The sequence below is a fragment of the Pipistrellus hanaki genome, assembly GCF_964339955.1.
Source record: "Pipistrellus hanaki genome assembly, chromosome: 1".
NCBI lineage: Eukaryota > Metazoa > Chordata > Mammalia > Chiroptera > Vespertilionidae > Pipistrellus > Pipistrellus hanaki.
The window spans coordinates 91,066,789-91,087,682 of NC_140503.1; positions in this window are offsets into that span (position 1 = coordinate 91,066,789).

Sequence of the window (20,894 nt, forward strand, 5' to 3'; positions counted from 1 at the left end):
ATGGCCATGCTTGTAATGTCTGGCCTTCCCTTTTGTTCCTTCACATCCTATAGAATAAAGAGGTAATATGCAAATTGACCCTCATGCTGTAACACTGTCATAAGATGGCTGCCCTGCCCAGCCTCATCCCTGATCACCTCTCCCACCCCAGTTGGGGGTGGGGCAGCTAGCCAACCTCCCACCCTCCCTACCCCCCACGGCCCCTCACCCAGGATGGCCACACCACTATGCTTTTCCAGGGCTGGGGTACCCCACGCAGGCTGCAGGCACGGTGTTGGTCAGAGGCAAAGGACCTGGCTGTCCCTGACCCAGAGAGTCCAGAAAACCAGCAGTGACCAAAGACCAAGACTGAATGGAAAGGTCCCTGCTGGTGCTTACGCTCAAAGTGCCAGGAGGAGGCAGAGCATCTTGAACCTGCAACGCTGGTGTCTGCACACCAAGCCATGGGGCACACCACACCGGTGGCGCCTGTCGGGGAAAGGGGGAGAGCAGGGAGCTGGAGTGCGGAGCTGAGAGGGCCTAGAGTCTTTGGGAGCAGCCTGTCTGCTGAGGTTGCTGTGACCCTCGAGGTTAGTCAAACACCTCCCCTCCTCCCCCAGCTCTGCTGCTTGCCTTCCAGGTGAGGCTAGCTCTGAGCCGGCTGGCATTGCACTCAGAGAAGCAGCTGTCACTGGGCTCAGTTAAATAAGAGAAATCAAAGAGCTTAGAGTAAATATCCTCCCAGCCCCTTCTTACGACCCCGGGCCAGGAGGGCTGGGGATGGGAGTAATGGAAAATGGTTGCTACTTTGCATTTTATAATGAAAAGACTCCCTCCTGCTATGCAGAGAAGAGAACTGATTCATTTTCAGCAACACCTGTGTGCTTCCTGCCCCAGCCCTGAAGCCTGACAGCACCTAGCAAAGGTGTGTCCGTGCAGCCACGTGGCCTGGCTCCTGGGACGTTGGGAGCAAGTTTGAGCTGCATTGGTTAAAAAATAAAAAAGGTAAAGATTGAAAAACACCTCTTTGTACTCAAATGGCAGTATAAAATGCAGATTACAGCATCTGATTTTGTCTTCTGTGTTGATTTTGAGGCAGAACACAAATAGGTTCATGGGAAAAGCAGAAGAAAAAAAAAGGGGAGGGAAAGGGAGAGGATTCTGCTGTCTACAGCACTGAACGTTGTCTTTTTTTCTATTATTTTTCCTTCTGTTCTTCAAGTCAGATATTCCATTTAAACCACTTTATGGTATTAGGTAATAAGCTAATGCTTCCTCTAGTAAGAGCAAGCAGCTGTGCTTTTCATATGAGTTGCATACATTTAATCCATTCAAATGAAGCATACTGGGTGGAGAGAATGGTACGTGTCATTATATAAAGAAGTTGGCATTATGATGCTATCTGGCTGAAGATCTTATTTATTTTGCAATTTAGAGAACGTAGACAAACCAGGCATTGAAAATGAATATGCATGCTTAGGTGCATGACTTTATTTTCATCCGTGATGACCAAATGACAGGCCACTAGGAGGTGCACTGATGGGTCCTGCAGCACGGTGGGTCTGGGTGAGGCTGCGTGGCTTGGGCCAAGGCCAGGGGACCTGAGGCTGAGCCCCCCACCCCAGCGGGGCTTGACTGGGGTGGGGCCAGCCAGGTCTTGGTGTTGTCCAATGAGGGTGGGGCTGGCCAGACACTTCTATTACAGAGAAAGGATAAATAGCAATATTTAAATATTTCCTCTAATTAATTTTCTTTTAATGTGCATAAATTTCATGCACCGGGCCACTAGTTATTAATAACTAGATAATTACAATGGCATCAAAATGTGTGCCAGATCTGTGCAGCTTGACCATGAGTTCAGAACATTTGCAAATCATTGGAAAATACCAATATTATTACCCACAAGCCACTTGGCCATGGAGGTGTAGGTGCCTGATGGTGATCTTTGCAGGGAAATTTCTGCCTGAGCATAAGATGCAGCTACTGAGGGGGCAGCAAGAACTAATACTAACTACATCCTGGCACCCAGCATTGCACCAGGATTCCTCAGGTAACTGCTCTCATGCTCACAGTGGCTCCTGATCTAGGGGTGCTACAGTTAATTAGCAGAGGTGGAAACAGACTAACTTCTGGGTAGGAAATTTGCATCCCATCTCCTCTAGTTTAGTTTCCTTTTATGGTCTCGCTACCAGCAGGCTCCTGTGAGTGAGCTCTGTGTAGCTCTCTGAAGAGGGGACAAGAAAGACATTAAGCCAATCCTCAAACAGCGTAAGAAGTTTGCCTGCTCTCTGGCCTCCTCTGACACCCTGCCCTCAGCCCACACACCCACAAACTATTGTTTCCCTTCCTGCCTGAGTCCAGTGGAAGGAGGGAACTTGGCTCTCTTGGGACCTGGTGGCACCACTCCTGAGAGGGTGGGAATTCCCCATCTCCAGTCCAAGATCCCTACGGATATTTAATTGTTTCAGGGAGCAGTGATGAGTGTCAATGTTATTTAGGGTTTTGTTTTCCAAAGGCCAGAGGAAAAGTTACAGTGTTGGACAGGAGCCTGGAGCTTCATCATACCTGTGAAGAACAATAAAAAAAATGGGTTCGAATTGTATTTCCTTTTTTCTCTGAGCTCCTAAGTTTGTAGCAGGAAGCAGATGGAGAAAGAATCTGCTACTACCCAAATTGGCCTCTTTGCCCACACGTGGTGCTCCTGTTTCCTTAAAAGTCAGAAAGGCAAGGAGAAAAAAAAAAGTGCAAATATTAGTGCTTTGAGTCAGAAAATCCCAACTCCTGGAACCAATGGGTTAACACTGATGAAGTCCACCTGTTTTCGTGTGTCCTCTGCAGAGCACGCTCCACATTCCAGCTGGAGGCCCTGCACTCAGGGCCAGAATGGGCAAAAAAACAGTATCTCATGCTGTTTAATTTTTGTTCCTGTTCCCAATGCATCTACGCTAAAATATCAACTCCTTGCATCTGCTTAGATGGGCTAGTATAAAGTTACTTCCCAAAGAAACCAGGAGAATATTTTGTGTGAAGAAGGTGGGGCAGATGATGGAAAACAATTTCCATTTGGGTCTGGGCCAGCCCGCCTCAGGCCTGCACTGAGTGATTCCAGCTGTGCAGCTTCTGGCCAGCTCCTGCCTCCCACCCACTCTAGGGGAAGGACTCCTCCCTCCTTTGGGGGGCATCAGGGAAACAGGTGGGAGAGCAGGTGGGTCACAGCCAGATGCAGACTGTGCACCAAGAGGGTCCCCTGTGCAGCTTCTCAAAACTAAGGCAGCAGCAGCACACTTGGAAGAAAGCAATTGAAAAAACAAACATCAAGCCAGGAGAAGCCAAACCCATTAGGAAATGCTGAGAAACTGCTAGGCTTCAGGGGGTGGCTCATGCCATTGGCTGCTCATTCTCCTAGGCCAGAAGAGCACAGTGTTCACGTTCTTTCAAGGAGTACATCAGAGTTCCAGCCCAGCAGAAACCTTTAAGCACCCTTTTTGCACCTAAGTTTTCTCTCAGATTAAGAAGTTGGAATGGATGATCAGGACGGTGTCTTCAGATTGCTCTAAGACCCTCCAAATTTGGCTCTGATCCATTCAACTAGTGGGCATCTGTCTACAGAGATGCACTAACACATTATAACTGCTCCCTGGCTAGTACTGGGCTCACTAGCATTCCCAGGAATGAAGATGATAGACACCAACAACACAAAACTACTGTGTACAATATTTATAAAGTTACAGCACACACAAATGTGTGTTCAGAACTGAGGGAATTTTGTTGGGACAATCTCTAAGCAATACTTTTTAAATCATCACTCAGCAAAGCATGTCCATCCTTCATCTGTAAAAATTTCTAAGCAATGCCCTGCAAATAATTGAGACTTCAAATCCCCACCAACCTGAATCAGAGGTTCTCAGTAGGTCACCCAGAAGCCATAGCTTATCATGAAGGTCTAAGAGTTTCCACCTAAATCCAGAGGCTCTAGCACCAGATGTGAACTACCAAGTGGTGGATCTTCTTTTTCTTTTTATTATTTATTTATTTATTTATTTATTTATTTAAAATATATTTTATTGATATTTCACAGAGAGGAGGAAGGGAGAGAGATAGAGAGCTAGAAACATCGATGAAAGAGAAACATCGACCAGCTGCCTCTTGCACACCCCCTACCGGGGATGTGCCTGCAACCAATGTACATGCCCTTGACTGAAATCGAACCTGGGACCTTTCAGTCCGCAGACCAACACTCTACCACTGAGCCAAACCGGCTTCAGCAATGGGTCTTCTTTTTAGACTCAGGAATAGGACTGTATCTTCATGTGTATATTTAAAGACCATTTATGTGCATATTTTTATGTAGAAGGAATCTTGTATGTGTCAACACTTAGGTTCTCAGATCTGGAAAGAACCAGAATACATTCAACCAGAAAACAATTTATTGCATCCAGCTGTATTTTATTTATCTTATGAGTCACCTTAAATGCTTTCCAGAATAAGGTGGGTCTACCTAAAAAAAGAGTAAATGACTCAGCACATGCTTGTTATTCATTTTCAGAGTGCAGAAGATTGTTAAGCTTCATGAGGTTGGGGAGTTAGGGCAAGCAGGAGGTAAATATAGGCAGGGCATGGTCTCATGGGAAGATATGACATCAACCCCAAACAATCAAGACCCCCATGGGAAAAATAAACCATGGATAGTAATGCAAACAAGTAAGGCAGGACTTCACAGGAGTGCTCAGGTCGTCAAGGTGATGTCATAGACATTGAAATGGGATGCAGAAGGGACCATTTACAGACCTACCTGCCTAAGAGACCGTGCCAATGCTGAAGGACCCTGATTGGCCATCAAGTCCTCTTCCTTTAGTACGTGCAGCTCACCTGGACCTTTCTGCAGTCACCTGCAGCCTCCTCAAGGCCCAACTGAAGGCAATACAGACAGAAACAGGGATTCTGAAGAGATGGGCCGTTTTTGCGCCCTAGGGTGCCATGCCGAGCCCAGTATATGGAGGCTTCTGAGGCCACAGTTTTCCTCACTGTCATCACATTGTAAGGGCTTTTCATCCCTTTGATGGCCGGAGCAATCCCAGAGAGCTGGAAGGGAGGGGGGGATTGAGTTGCATCTGTCCCTGTCAGTGCCAGGCAGGCATTGGGATCTGAGTCCCAAAGGGTGGCCAGGTGTCCTCATGGGCACCGATAAGGGGTGGAGCCAGAACCAAGCACACACTGGCAGTCAGCTGGAGAAGGTGAGTGGCATAGTTTCTACCCCTTGTTTTTAACAGACTCCTCACCTAGTATATGCCCCCACCCAGGACAGGACACTTATTGGAACAGAATCCTCACCATGACTATTTTACATACCCCTGCAGCAGACACAGTTGGAAACTGCCTTAAAGTACTTGGCCTTCAAAGCCTAAGACGGTGGCTTTTGGTTACAAAGACTCTTATATTAAAACATTTAAACATTTTTAGTGATTTTCTTCTTTGTAATTAGAGAGGAGCAGGAGGATTTCATTCCCATAATGACGTAGCCATCCTTTCATGCCATAAGCAATGTTTCCTAGCGCCTCCTGCCAACACAAACCCATTCTGGTTTGGCTTATTTTGCTGACTGCGCCGAGATGCCTGGGCTCCCTGGTGGTAACCTGGGGAGCCCGTGCACCCCAGACACACTCCAGCAAAGGCAGGGCAGTGAAGGGTGGCTTCCGGCTCTGCTGCCACTCCTCAAGTCCAGCAGTCCCCAGCAAGGGGACTTTTCTAGAAGTTCCAAGAGTCTTACAGGAGGTTTGCTTTTGTCTTTTAACAATTACAAAGGAAAAAAAAAATAAAACAGCTTGAGTGAAAGCAGAAGTCCCTGCTTTTAGTCACACACTCAAATCAGACAGTGAAATGATAAGCACTGTCTCACAGGCACGACATGCCCAGCACCATTAAGGGTGCAGAGTGGGTGTAATTGGCCTCCTGGACTCTTTCTTCCTCTCTGCCCACTTCCCTATGTCTGTTCCTTATTGAATAAACCTGCTCATGATTTAAGGTCTCACAATGAAAATAAATAGATCCCAAAAGGCACCTTTCAAATTACCCAGTCCGGGCATTATACAGCTGCTGTTTTCAACGGACATTTTGAGGCTGTTTCACCTCGACCTCATGTTATAAGGGTGGCTCAGGCCCATAAGCAGTGGGGGGTGCACTCAGGATGCCTTTAACTGGCAAGCCAAGTGCCCTGGTTGCCATTAATGACCACCGGCGATAGTCCAGGGATAACATAGGCAGGGGACTCATTAAAAACTCTCCAAAGACTTGGTTAGTAATCTATTATTGCAAAACTTCATAATGTGTGTGTTTAAACTTTGAAGGTTCCCTAATTTTTCAGCAATGACTTTCTCTTCCAAGTCATATTTGAGAAATCACTTCTCATGGGAGTATCCATCAAAAACAAAAACAGTTTTAACAAAATATATTCTATGCCATTGGAGAGGTCCTAAATGATGAGCTGTGCTGATGACATTCGGGAACTAAGCGCAGAGTGGAGGTGTGCTCTGGGGGTGAGGTCTGGAAGTGGTGACTGGGTAGGGAGAGGGGAGCTTCCCCAGATGAGCAAGTGCTTTCACTCTGCCCCCAGGCTTGGCTGGGACTGGAGCCCAGGATGGAGCCAGGGTCTCAGGTGGACAGAGATGGAAGCCACTTCAGAGGGGCCACCAGGCCACTGAGGAGAGCTATGTGGCCAGCAGCCCCTGCGATGCATGCTCTAACCCTGCCCTCCAGATACAAGAATGGACAGGGAGAAGGGCTCTTTCCAAAATAGTTCAGTCGGTGTGGAGAAAGAGGCAGCTTGATCTGGACTCTAAAAATTCCTATGCCAATCAATGCTCATTGTCAAAACATGTGTAGCAAAATGGAGCATACTGAGAACCAAGTCTTAATATTTACATTTGAACACAGAGTATTTCCCAAGTCATAGCCCCCCCTAATGTGATGGAGCACTTGGATGGAAAGGCAGACAAAGAGGGACTGCAGGGGAAGCTAAGAGTATTTTTTTTTTAAATTATTGTCTAAAATTTTATATATGTATCCTTTTCCTTCAATTGATCCCCCATCCCAAATCCAGCCATTCCCACCCCAGGCAAGGCCCCACCGCCCCAGTGTCTGTGTCCATTGGTTATGCTAATATGCATAGAAGTCGTTTAGTTCTCTCTACTCTCGATACCCACACTTCCCTACTCATCCCTCTCTTCCCTCTGAGGTTTGAGCATCTGATTGATGTTTCTCTGTCCCTGGATCTGTTTTTGTTCATCAGTTTATGTTGTTAATTATATCCTACATATAAGTGAGATCATGTGATATTTACCTTTCTCCAATGAGCTTATTTCACTTAGCACAATGCTCTCCAGGTCCATTCATGCTGTTGCAAATGATAAAAGTTCCTTCTTTTTTATAGTGACATTGTATTCCACTGTGTAAATCTACCACAGTTTTCTAATCCACTCATCTGCTGATGGGTGCTTAGGTTGTTTCCAAATCTTAGCTATTGTAAATTATGCTGCAATGAAAATAGGGGTGCATATATCCTTTCTCATTGGTGTTTCTAGTTTCTTGGGATATATTCCTAGAAGTGGGATCACTGGGTCAAATTGGGGGTTGCATTTTCAACTTTTTGAGGAAACTCCATACTGTCTTCCACAGTGGCTGCACCAGTCTGCATTTACACCAGCAGTGCAGGAGGGTTCCTTTTTCTCCACATCCTCTCTAGCACTTGCCATTTGTTGATTTGTTGATGATAGCTATTTTGACAGGTGTAAGATGGTATCTCATTGTTGTTTTGATTTGCATCTCTTGAATGATTAATGACTTTGAGCATGTTTTCATATGTCTCTCAGCCTTCTGTATGTCCTCTTTCAAAAAAGTGTCTATTTAGGTCCTTTGCCCATTTTTTGATTGGATTACTATCTTCCTTTTGTTAAGTTGTATGAGTTCTCTATAAAATTTGGAGATTAAACCCTTATCTGAAATAGCATTGGCAAATATGTTCTTCTATGCAGTGGGCATTCCTTTTGTTTTGTTGATGGGTTTTTTGTTTGTTTGTTGTTTGTTTTTTGCTGTGCAGAACCTTTTTATTTTGATGTAGCCCATTTGTTTATTTTTCCTTAGTCTCCATTGCCCTAGGAGCTGCGTTGGTAAAGATATTGCTACAATATATGTCTGACATTTTGCTGCCTATCGAGTCTTGTAGGATTTTTATGGTTTCCCATCTTACATTTAAGTCCTTTAGCCATTTTGAATTTGTTTTTGTGTATGATGTAAGTTGTTGATCTAGTTTCATTTTTTTTGCATGTAACTGACCAAATTTCCCAGCACCATTTATTGAAGAGTCTCTATTGACTCCATTGTATGCTCTTGCCTTTGTCAAATATTAATTGAGTATAATGGTTTGGGTCAATGTCTGAGTTCTCTGTTCTGTACCACTGGTCTATATGTCTATTCTTGTGCCAGTACCAGGTTGTTTTGAGAACAGTGGCTTTGTAATATAGCCTGAAATCTGTGTTGAGATCCCACCTACTTTGTTCTTGTTTTTCAGAATTGCTGTGGCTATTCGGGGTCTTTTTTTTTTTTTAATTCCAGATGAATTTTTGAAGAGTTCTTTCTAGGTCTGTGAAATATGCCATTGGGGATTGCATTGAATTTGTAGATTGCTTTGGGTAGTATGGACATTTTAATGATGTTGATTCTACCAATCCATGAACATGGTATGTTCTTCCATCTGTTTACATCTTCCTCTATTTTTTTTCAATGTCCTGTAGTTTTCTGAGCACAGGGCTTTTACCTCCTTAGTTAAGTTTATTTCTACATATATTAATTTTTTAATGGTAAATGGGATTGTTTTTTAGTTTCTCTTTCTGTGAATTCATTATTAGTGTATAAAACAGTCATAGATTTCTGTGATTTAATTTTGTATCCTGCTTCATTGATGAATTCATTTATTAGGTCTACTAGGTTTGTTTTGTTTTGTTTTGTTTTGTTTTCCCCCAGTCTTTAGGGTTTTCTATTCTTCCTTCATATTTCTTCTTTTTACAGCAGACCCTTTAGCATTTCTTGCATTGCTGGTTTGGTGGTAATAAACTCCCTTTGTCCTTTTTTGTCTGTGAAACTCCTGATTTCACCCTCAATTTTTATTGATAGCCTTGCTGGGTATAGTATTCTTGGATTAAGAGCCTTGCTTTGTATGAATTTTTATATCCCATTCCATACCCTACTAGCCTGATGTGTTTCTGTTGAGCAATCAGTTGATAGTCTTATGGGAGATCCCTTGTAGGAAACTTTCTGTTTCTCTCTGGCAGCCTTTAAGATTCTTACTTTGTTGGTGGTGTTTTCCAATTTAATTATAATGTGTCTTGGTGATGATATTTTTGGGATCATTTTGCTTGGGACTCAGTGCAAAATGGACTTGTGTGAGTTTTTTTCTTCCCAATATCAGGGGAGTTTTCTGTCATTATTTATTCAAAAAGGTTTTCTATTTCTTCTCAGTTTCCTCTCCTTCTGGCACCCCTATTATGCGGATATTGTTTTATTTCATGCTGTCCCTAAGTGCTCTTAGGCTCTCTTCCTGTTTTTTAAGTTGTTTTCCCCAGTTATTAATCTGCTTGGGTATTTTTTCCTACCTTGTTTTCTAGCTCACTGATGTGGTCCTCTGCTTCTTCTAGTCTACTGTTGATGTTTTCTATTGTGTTATTTATTGCAGCAATGTCATTCTTCATTTCTTCATGGTTTTCCTTCCATTTCCTATTGGTTCTTACACCTGCTGTTGAATTTGTCTTCCATCCTTTTCACCATCCTTATGACCATTGCTCTGAATTCTTTCTCTTACAAATTGCTTGCCTCCATTTAATTTACTTCCTTTTTCAATGATTCCTCCTTTTTCTTTATATGGGGGCATTCCTCTTTGTTTCCCCATGTTCACTCCTCTCATGGTTTCTGGTTATGTAGCTTTCTCTTTACCACATTGACTGAAATTCAAGCACAAAATACAATATGACCAGACACAACATAGAAGGCATCAAGCACAAATGTATTTACAATACCTATAACCCTCCAAGAAAGGTGAACACCAGAGAAAAGAGAATTAGGGAAGAGAAAAGAGTGCAAAAATGATATTGAGAAAAGGAAAAAATGCAAAAGAGAAAAGAAAGAGAATGAAAAGAAGTGGGAAAATGTATGTACTAATATATAGGGGGAAAACTCTAAAGAAAAAAAAGAAAAACTAATTCAAAAAATGCAAACAACAAACACCCAGAAAAGGAAGAAAGCTGAATATGAAGAGACAGAGCTTATTACTAGAAGATAAGGTCAAAGAATTGAATGAATGGGTAAATGGCCATGATTCAATATAGAGGAGGTATAGAAGAGAATGAGTGTATAAGAAGAAAAGTAAAAATATATTAAAAAAAAAGTAAGAAAAAAAACTAACAAACAATTAAACAAACAACAACCACAAGACAGAAAGAAAGAGAACAAATTTTTGCTAATGAAGAAAGAGAAAAGAGGCATGGACATGACCTCTCAGTTTCCACAAAAACTACCTTCCCCTGCAGTCTTGGTGAGTGTTTTTAATTGGAAGATCCTACTGGGGTTAGCAAGCAAAAGTGAGGAAGTAAAAAAGACAAAGGAATTGTGCCACTTTGAGTCTCTCCCCTCCCCCCAGCACTGTGCAGCCAGTATAGAACTTCAGGATGCCTTTCTGGGCACTGTGTCCCATGGCTGTGGATGTAGATCTAGAGTTCCCCTCTGCCAGCAGCCCTGTGGACCCTTTTCCACATTCGAGAGCTACACTGACCTCAAGGGCCTCGGATTTTGTGGGGTCCAATATCCCTCTGAGACTCTAGCTGGCCTGCCAGTTCCCAAAAGTCCTGAGGAATATAACTGTCCCTCACTCACAAATACAGACACTCCCCACACATCCATTCATTCTCCTTTCACTCTTTCACTTACTCACTATCTTGCAGCCTGCTGTCTCTTCACCCACCATCTTGGATCCTCCAAGCTAAGAATATTATGGGAGATCCACAAAGCCTCCCAACCTTTTAAATGGACCAGCTGGGTAAGATGACAGCTCAAAATGGGATCAAACTTTTTAAGTTAAAAAAATAAATGATTTTTCAGATTTACTAAAAGCTGAATCCAAAAGCTTAATACTGTGTGGTTGTTTTTTTAATTTCTAACATTAAGCAGTCAAGCACTCCTTTAAAAACATAGTACAGTTGAGTCAGGTGAGGTCCCATGGCTCTGCCATGCCCACCATGCTGTGGGAGTGGCAGGAACAAACCTGAGTCAGACCTTATGGCCAATTCAAGAGGCATGAGTGGAAAAGCCATATGTAAAGTTAACCAAATGTGCCTGAACTGAACCCAGATCAGGCTCCCCAGGAGGCTCTCAGCTGGAGCCAGAGTCTAACTGGAAGCAGAGTGCACAAGTTCGGGGACCCTGGGAGGAGGAGAGAAATGGAGTGCTGTCTTCCTTGCGGTATCTGGCACCTTTTACTTCCCTGCCCTGGCCCTGGTTAGCAGGACATGGGTGATTTACTCATTAGACCACATCAGAAGCAGGTGGGGTGAAGAAACAAGGGGGCAGAGACAAATAAAAGTCTCCATTTCACTCTGTGAAGGCAGCACTTAGGCAAAATGAGAGGTTTTTAAAGCTTCTTTTAAATGAAACCAGGAAGACCAAACAGCAGCCTTTCTGTTGGCAAGGAAAGACCTGTGGCTGCTTTGTGCTCCCATCCCTACAATTAGGGCAGAGGCCACGTTGCTTCCTGAAACAAGTTCTTTAGTTCAGCCCTTAGCTGTAGATGGCACACATTTGCTGCTGTGGCGGTGGTGTGGTGGGAGGGACAGGACAGCCACCCATGCAGTGCAGGGACCACGTGCAGAGCCATCAGCGGCCCAGGCACTGGCTCTGCTATAACCCAAGTAACTGCATGACTTTGCTTCTAGCAACCTAGTGGTCAGAAGATAGCAGTCCAGGGTAAGGTCTACAGAGACTTTCCAGAAACTTGGAAGACCTTTATTCAAGGGTGAGCTCTTGGGCCCAGCCCAGAGGACCCACGGGTCTCCTTACCAGGGGTCCTGAGCAGCTGTCTGGGATCATCTGTTCCCTGTTATAATGGGAGTTCACATCTGCTATGGACTGAAAATGTTTCCCTGCATGTAGCTCATCCTTTCTAGCATCCTTCATCACCCTGGTGGTTGTTTGGGGGGCTCATGTGCCACATGCTGCCTCCTGGCCAGTGCCAGCTCCTGTCATGTCCACACACCCCTGCTACCACCATCTGCACCACTAGCAATGTCAGGAGGCTCTAAAATGCTGACATGTGCTCCTGACGTTTGGTTTAAGTGCTTTCTCAGAACTGGGAGTTGACTTGCCCTACCTGGAACGTCACTTGGAAAATGCTTGACATTTCTATAGCAGAGCACTTGCTCATTTAGGAAAAAATGATCAAGAGAACATAAGGACTAGACTCCCGTGCCAGTTCCACCTCCCCCCTGCCAGGAGCAGCCAGGCCTCCTCATCCCTCTCGGAGTGTGGCATTACAGTCTCATTCTCCACTGTCACTTCTCAGCCGTGGGAAGTACAGCTCTGACTAGCAGCTGGGTGTTTGACAGCTCCAACTTCTCTCCCCAGAGGAACTCAGTCCCACTCCCTTAAATTGGCATGCGTCACTTTGCTTTCTTTATAACTAAACCACAGAATATTAGTCAAAATTTTTTATTGTTTAACTCAAAGCTATTAAAATTGTGTGCAGTAAGATCTATTTGGTTTAGTTACTTAAAGGAAGAGCTTAAGCAAGCCCAACGTTTCTGGCAGCTGTAGAACAGAGTAAGGGCATTTCTGGGAGGGGAGTGAAGGAAGCATTTGGGACTCTCTCTTGCATGGTTACAGCTGCTCATGTTCCACAGTGGAATTCGCATGGGCCCTGACCTGAAAGTGTTGATTTAATCATCTGTATAAACTGTTTCACGGGAGATGAGGATAAATATGGTTTCAGAAGAACTGTTGAGCAGACAAAACTGGATATAGTCACAGAGCTCTAAGAAGAAAGTAAAGGGAGGGTGCAGAATAGGGAAGCTGTTCCCACGGGCTCATGTATTTCTCCCTCCTGTGGACGTGTGACCTCCCATGGAAAGAATTCAGGGACATGTCCACAGAGAACTGGAAAGCCCACTTTTTCTAAGTTGTTTCTCATTGCCTGTCACTGGGATCTCACCACGTGCTCCCCAGCTCCCTGTCACCCACCTGCAGGTCTTAAACTGCTGCCTCTGCCCTTCCACCTGTCATACAATGTTGTCAGTTCTTATCACTCAGAATTCAGTGTGGGTTTTATAGAATTGAAGTGTGGACACATTATTTGTAGACCCCAAGGATTGATCTTCAATGTTTTAATTTGCATTTAAACTAGACTATAGAGTCATCTCAAAGTGAAAAACCTTTAAATACAGCTAGTGTGTGATCCAATCCCAGAGCACTGTGGATGAGTGTCAAAGAATTTGTGCTGTATATTTAATCCACCACCAACCACAATCTGGTACTAATTTTTTACATTAATTCCACATACAAAATTCTAGGACCCTCAAAAGTCTCTTCCCATTACAGATTCGGGCTCAAACTTGGGGTCTGGCATCTCCTTTTCTAAAGCAGGATTGGGTCTATCTGGGTGTTTCCTCAGGAGCAGCTCTTCAATTCTGGTCCCTCTTGTTCTGAAGACCTGTGAACCAGAAAGAGAATGCTGTGCCCCCCAAAAAACATTTAATAAACAATGATGAGATTAGGATAGAAAACTCCATTTAACACCATTCAAAACAGGAGTGGAAAGGAAGCCTATAGCAGCAGCAATTGGTCCATAGCAGTTTGGGAATCTGGCCAGGCACACATTTGTCTTGAATATCTGAGTAGAGCCAAGTCCTTTCAAGGAGCAGATCCCAGTGGCTCTCAGTCAGCCTTGAGAAAGCCTATAAGGCATGAATTTAAGATTCTCAGAAGCCCTACTAGGTATATCCTTAATCTTTCTTAGAATATTTTTTTTTCCAGCTACAACCTTGGGATTGTCACCCTGAGGCCATGTTGTACAAAGTTCCCTAGATTTGATCTTTGTCCTGAAGCCATTTCTTATCATTTGACACTTTTGCTGGAAGACAATGGAAATGTGATATTATCCTATCCTATCCTATCCTATCCTATCCTATCCTATCCAGGTAGTTCTGGCTTCTTTGTATGTTCCACACCTTAATAATTCCTCCTTAGTTCATCTCTCTTTTCTCATAGTTTATCACAGGCAGTTGGAAGAAGTCAGTGGTACATTTTGTCTTCTGCCTAGCATCCCCTCAGCCAGACCCAGTAGATCTACTCTTTCCATTTTCTATGTTAACACAGGTAACAATGCTGCCAAACTTTCTGTCTAGACTTCAGTAACATTTTCCTCACTGTCCTCCAATCTCTCAGCAACAGTCTCTTTGAGGTCCTCCTAACTTTTGTTAACAATCTTCTCAAGGTTCTCCCAGCTTTTGATCCATGTCTTGTCCCAAAGCCAGGGCCATGTGTTGGATTTTTGTTATGGAAGCAATCCACTTTCAGGTATTAAATTTTCTTCTGATTATCTATTGCAGCATAAAAAAATGACCCAAACTTGGTGGTTTAAAATAACAATCATTTTTATTGTTTTTCACAATTTTTCATATATGAAACTCAGATAGAGCCCACTGGGTCAGTTTGTGATACTCAGCTTGTGGGTGGGCTGACCCATGGGGAACACGATGGTTTGTTCACATAGCTGGTGCTTTGATGGAGATGGTTGGGAAGCTGGGCTAAACAGAGACTGTCAGCCAGTGTCCCTTCACCCAGCCTCTCTAGCGTGGCAGGCAGGGTAGTCAGGGGTTGCACATGGCAGCTCAAGGCTTCTGGGTAGAATGTTCCCAGATATTTTTCTTAACACTTCAGTTGGAAACTAGCACAACATCACTGCTTCCATCTTCTAGTGCATAAACTAGATCACTCATGAGGAGAAGACACAATTCCCACTTTTCAGTGGGAAAATTGTCAAGGAATTTATGGGCATCTTTAGTCTTTCAGATTCCTTCTTCTTCAGTCTTTCTTTCTTCTGCCTGGAATGACGGGAAGGAGTTGCAGCAGCCATCATGGACCATGAGATGTTGTTGGGATGAAAGACATGCACTGCAGACCAATAAGCTAGAAGCAATCTTGATGCCTGACTAGGGACAACCATCAAATCCCTGACCTGTCTACCCTGAGTATTTAGAGTAGGGGTGTCAAACTCAATCAGAGAAGGGGCCAAAATCTAAAATCCAGCCTAAATCGCGGGCCGAATGGTTTACTGAACAGTCATAAACTGACAATGTCATAAACTGACAGCGGAGTACAGTGATGACAGCGCGGTGCGGGCCACATTGCAAGGCCTGGCGGGCTGGATTTGGCCCGCAGGCCTTGTGTTTGACACATGTGATTTAGAGTGTAAGAGAAAATAATTGTTCTTAAGTCATTCTTATTTGGGGATTTTCTTCTCACTTGCAGTTGTTAAGGAACAGAGTATCCTTTGGTAACTCAGAGTTAACGAGTGAGGAGACTGTTCTATTATATATCCCAATAATCCATCTTACATGCCACACCCAGAGTTTCCTGAAGCACCACATATGGAGCTGGTACAGGCTCCCTGTGACACCTTCCAATGTAAGAGCCCTGGACTCATGCTCTAATCTCCTCACTCCCTTCAAAAGATTTTTCTTTTAGTGTAAAGTCAGGTACACTAAAGTGTAAAGTGTAAAGTCAGGTACATTAAAGTCTAGTGTAAAGCCCGAATCCAACTCTCTAGCCTAACTTGCCCACATTCCTCACCCGGTGTGTGAGTCCATAGCCCAACGAGCACTGTGCTGTCCTGCCTGGGGGTATTTATGCCTCTGTCCTCCCCCACACACACCTTCTTCCAAATTCTACCATGTTTTTAGGACAGAGCTCAAATCTCTTTTTCAAAGAATTTCTCAAATCACAAACAAAAGCGTTGCTCCTTCTTTTGGAATTTTAAGGAATCATTGTCCAAACTCCTCGTTTGACATCATATTCCACTGTCAATGAAGGGTTTTGTTTTCTTATTTCCCCCCATATGCTCACATCTCAATTTTCCAACTAGACTCTCAGTCAACAAAAGGCAAGGGCTTGAGTCACTGTTCTTTGGGTCTCCAGTATCTAACTAGTTGTGGCCAATATTACTTTCAATAGGCCATACATCTGGCACAAGCAGAGTCAACTGCTGGCAAACATGGCACGAGGAGGAAGAAAATGCACTTCACCAAGCCACCTTCTTCTGGCCCCTTGCACACCTGGCTGGCTCTGTGGCCCACCATTTCTAGCTCTCTTTCCCTCACTCACTGGTCATTCAGTGATATAACTTCACCTCAGAGAACTCATGTTCCACTGCAAACCCAGAGGACAGGGGTTCAGACCCAGCCTACTGACTACAGCCCCTGTGCAATCCCAGCTGCCTCTTGCTCCAACAGACTGACACTGAGGTACAGCCTCCCATTTGCTTGGATTTTGTTCCACATCAGCACTTAGCCCAACAATAAAAAATGAACATCAGGGAGGACATGAGCATAGAAAGAAGAATGTCTTGGCTTTGCCTGCAGTCACCTGAGAGGAAAACCCAAGGTGTCCCCCACCTAGTACCCTGCTAGGCCCCCTCACCCACACCCACACCCCAGCCCACAGAGAGAAGCACAGGCTCTGCTGGGACATCAGGTGGCCTAGGAATCGGGAAGGCAGTAGAAAATGGCACAGATTCTGACTGAAAACTTTGACTAATCTCAGCCTTGCTTCTCACGAGACCTGAAAGCCTGACAATGAGTGAACCTGACACCCAGGGAGATTATATTTAATGAGCTGTTTGGCAAGGGCTATTTCTGAAATTAATTATAAATCATTTCTAATTATTTTTAAATGGCGTTTATTAATCCCACCAGGCTTGGACAAATGCATTCGCTGCTTTCAGAACCCATGTGAAGAGCTGCCTGGAGATCTGGCCAAGGCTGGCCCTGCAGCTCCTGGGTGTGGCCTGGGCCAGGTGGGTGGATCCAGTGCCCGCCTTGTCTTGCAAGAGCAGTAAACAGGAGCCAGGAGAGGAAGATCCTGCCTGAGCATCAATTCCAGCACCTAGCCTCAGTCCCAGTCTCACTAATCATTCAGGCCCATTGAACTCAATATATCTGAAAACCTGGCACCCCCAAAGCATGCCTCACTAGTGGCAGAGGTGTGCCTGCCATGCCCATCTTCACAACAAATAGGAGAAGCTCAGGAAGGAAGGAGAGGTGAAAAAGTATGGACTTCATCCCCTGTCTCAGCACACTTAGCCAGAGTGAGGAAGCAGGGGTCTGGCTGTTTCTGCCTTCTCAGAACCCTATCTGACCAGCAAATAGCCAGGCACACACACACGGAAATCGGGTCAAACATCAGAGTGACAGAGCCCAGGTCAGCACCTGTGCTGTACTTACATGAACGGTCCAGAGGAAGAACCATGTGAGAGGCTCACCCACGGCATCTGCCACCCTTGCTGAGGCTTGAGTTGCTCTCTCTGCCCAAGATGCTCTTCACACCCCGCCCCACCTGCACCGGGGCATTTTCTGATGCCAGAAATAGTTTCCATTTTGCATGTGCTAATGGTGGCAGCTTGCTTTCCAGTTCTGTGGTCCTAGCACCCAGGACAGAGCCCAGTATGTGATGGATCTTTAACAAATGTTGATCTAATGATGATAGATGTTCCCAGACCAGCTTCCCACGAGTCTTAGCATCAGCCATCATGGTGTTGAGTGCCTCAGCACCACCTCACTCTGGGGCTGTCATCAATGAGAAGGCAGAAGGCTGTCTTCAGGCAGGTGTCCATTCTTACTCACCTCTCATCAGCTGCTCTGAACTCCAACATGCTATGCTCCTGTTCCCTAAAGCTGGCTCACAGGGGCAGAGGGACAGTGCCTGGGATTTGATGGGTTTGTTCCGGACCAGGACTGACTCCCACGGTCACTACAGGCCACTTTGGGAAATAATTTTCCTTTAAAATAGGGTGACTGAAACCTAATGGTGAAGTTTGCAGAATCTCATTAGTAAAAAAAAGTTCTGAAATTTTTTCTTTCCTGGAAGTTGTGCATCAGCATTTCAGCAAAATGTTCAGCTACAGAGCCTTAGAAGGGATAATGACCACTGGGTAACACAGAAGACAGGCAAAGAGTTATTATGTAGACAAGAATTCAACAAACATCAAAACAAACAAGATGCTGCTATGTGTATGACCTTGACAGAGACAGAATTTATGAGTCCCTAGTGACCAAGGCTGGTGCAGAGCTGGGGGCCTCCACATCCTTACAGAAAGTGAGGCCATCAGTCTTGACCTCTTCAGGGTTGACCTGGAATGTTCTGAAAGAAGGCTCAATACAAGTGAAATGTCGACTTTGAAAGAGGCCTTCCACCAACAGTGGAGTTAGGACATTTGCCTTGGCCTAGAAGCAGTTCTCTGAGTGGCACTAGATGCTGAAGGAGACAAGTCACAGGACAACAAGTCAGGGAAATGTACTGTCATCCCAGTCTGGACCAGCATAGGCTTCTGGAAGCCTTTTCCAGGGGGTCTTGGAGGCCGGCTCTGACTCAGATCATTCCTGGCACAGGCAGTCCTTAGAAGTGTCCACCCTGGACCTTCCCCCTACATTCTGAACAACACATGACAGTCTGACTCATACAACTCTACTAACCCTGGAGTAGATGGGAACAGATCCAAGCAAGATTTTTCTGGGATCTTAACCCTGTTAGAGACTCCTATGTTCTAGGGACAAATGTCCATGGAGTGAGTTTGTCTAGCCTACAACCTCATGTCTTTCCTATATTAGAGGGTGAGCAACCTTTTTTTAAAAAAAATGTATTTTTATTGATTTCAGAGAGGAAGGGAAGAGAGAAAGAAACATAAATAAGGACAGAGAATCTTTGATCAGTGGTCCCCTGCACGCCACACACTGGGGATGGAGCCTGCAATCCAGGCATGTGCCCTGACAGGGATCGAACCTCGAGCTCCTGGTTTATAGGTCAATGCTCAACCACTGAGCCATGCTGGCCGGGCAGGGTGAGTAACCTTTTAATATCAAAAGGTTATATATTGACTTTTCTTTAATATCAAATATTGATTAAATAATTTTCCTTTAAATTAGTATATATTAATTATACTTAAACTTAATTACTTAAACTTAAAAGATAAGACACAACCAAAGGAGGACTAAATGGAAGTGGATGCTAGCATCAAACATCAAATTTGCCTGGGGGGAGGGTCCATTTCTGGCTGCTTCCACCTGGCCTTGTTCCTTGAATCATTGCTTTGGCCTCAGTTTTCACAAGTGAAAAATTAGGGTTAGGTTAGCCCCTCTCCCCTCTAGGCTCAAATCCAATGGCATTCTGATGCGTCGCACTGGCTTCATCACCAATTGAAAGCTCCATCATGTTCCTTCCAGGAACCTCTGGTGAGATCTGGGGTTCAATGTGACAGTTTGTCATCTCTAATGGGATGTTCTGGCAGAAATGAGAGCAAGAGATACTCTCTGGACAGCCTGGAGTTATTTTTTTTTAAACTGCTTGTGGCCAGCCCACCTTACCTGAAGCTGAACACAGACTGAGCAGCTTCAGAAATCAGCACCTGAAGAGTTAAATCTTTGGTGACATCCGAAAGACAAATGTCAAAGGATGGGCTCACAGAACCACAAATTGGGGTGTTTGGGTTTAGCAAAAACTCCAGGCATCCATTTCTAGGGAGCAAACTGGCCATTTGGCTTAGAAATCCAACCCTGGGGCCTGCCAGCACTCAGCACCGAACAGCCTGCTCTGAAATGGGGCACACTTTGTGGGAGAGAGGGGCTGAACAGCCCTGAGTCTTATTCCATTTCCCTGCAAATGGTCATCATGGCTCTTGTTATTGCCATGTCTAGTGCCACATTTGTGTTTTATGTCTCAAAGATAGTGTTTACTGATATTAAACAATGCTCAGCTGCTATGCAAACATCTGTGCTGCAGCTGCCACGGCCCCGCAGAGATTTTTGTGATTGTTGCAGGGTGATTTGCTAGCACGGTACATACAGTACTAAGAGCGCTATGTTCTGCTAATCAAGAGGATTTGGGATAACTGGAAATGTGGGGGCTTTTCAGGTTGTTGTTGAGTGTGGTTCTGGGGGGTTGCTTGATGTCAGCAAGAAGAATTCTATATAGATATGCCCTCCCAGTGTCCCCACAAAATAACCTAAGAATTATGCTAGAAAAGTGCCCAAGGCCACAGTAACTGGAATGTTCTAGAATCAAGTCTACTGGTAACAATTGAATTGCCAACAGTTGAGCCTATACTATACAACAAAAGCAGGCCTATTGTGTTAAAGAATTTTAAAAAACTACTCAGAGAGAAGGGATGCTGGGGGAAGAGGTTCGGATCCACCCTTCCTTAGCTTGTAAAGACATCACAGTGGTTCTTATGCTAAAAGCCCTGAGAGGTTCAGATAAGGAATAAATACCTTCCACATGCCTAGTGTCCTTGGCTTTGGGGTCACTTTCCTGTTACATTTTCCTATTAGGCCTGTCGAGGCACACACACTCAGCATTCTTTTTCTTCTGAAAACTTATTCTTTTTGGTCTGAAAAGTGGGTAGCACCTTGCCCAGAACATCCAGTTCTAGTGCTCCCAGCCCTTCCAGGTCTTGCCTTCACAAGTATGTATTGTGTGCCCACTGTGAGCCAAGTCCTGTTGGAGAAATAGTGTGGTAAGCACATCAGAGAAGGCAAGGCCTCTGGTTCAGTAAATGTGACACTGTAAACATCCACACATAAATGAGAAGCAGAAGAAACATCCATAACGCAAAC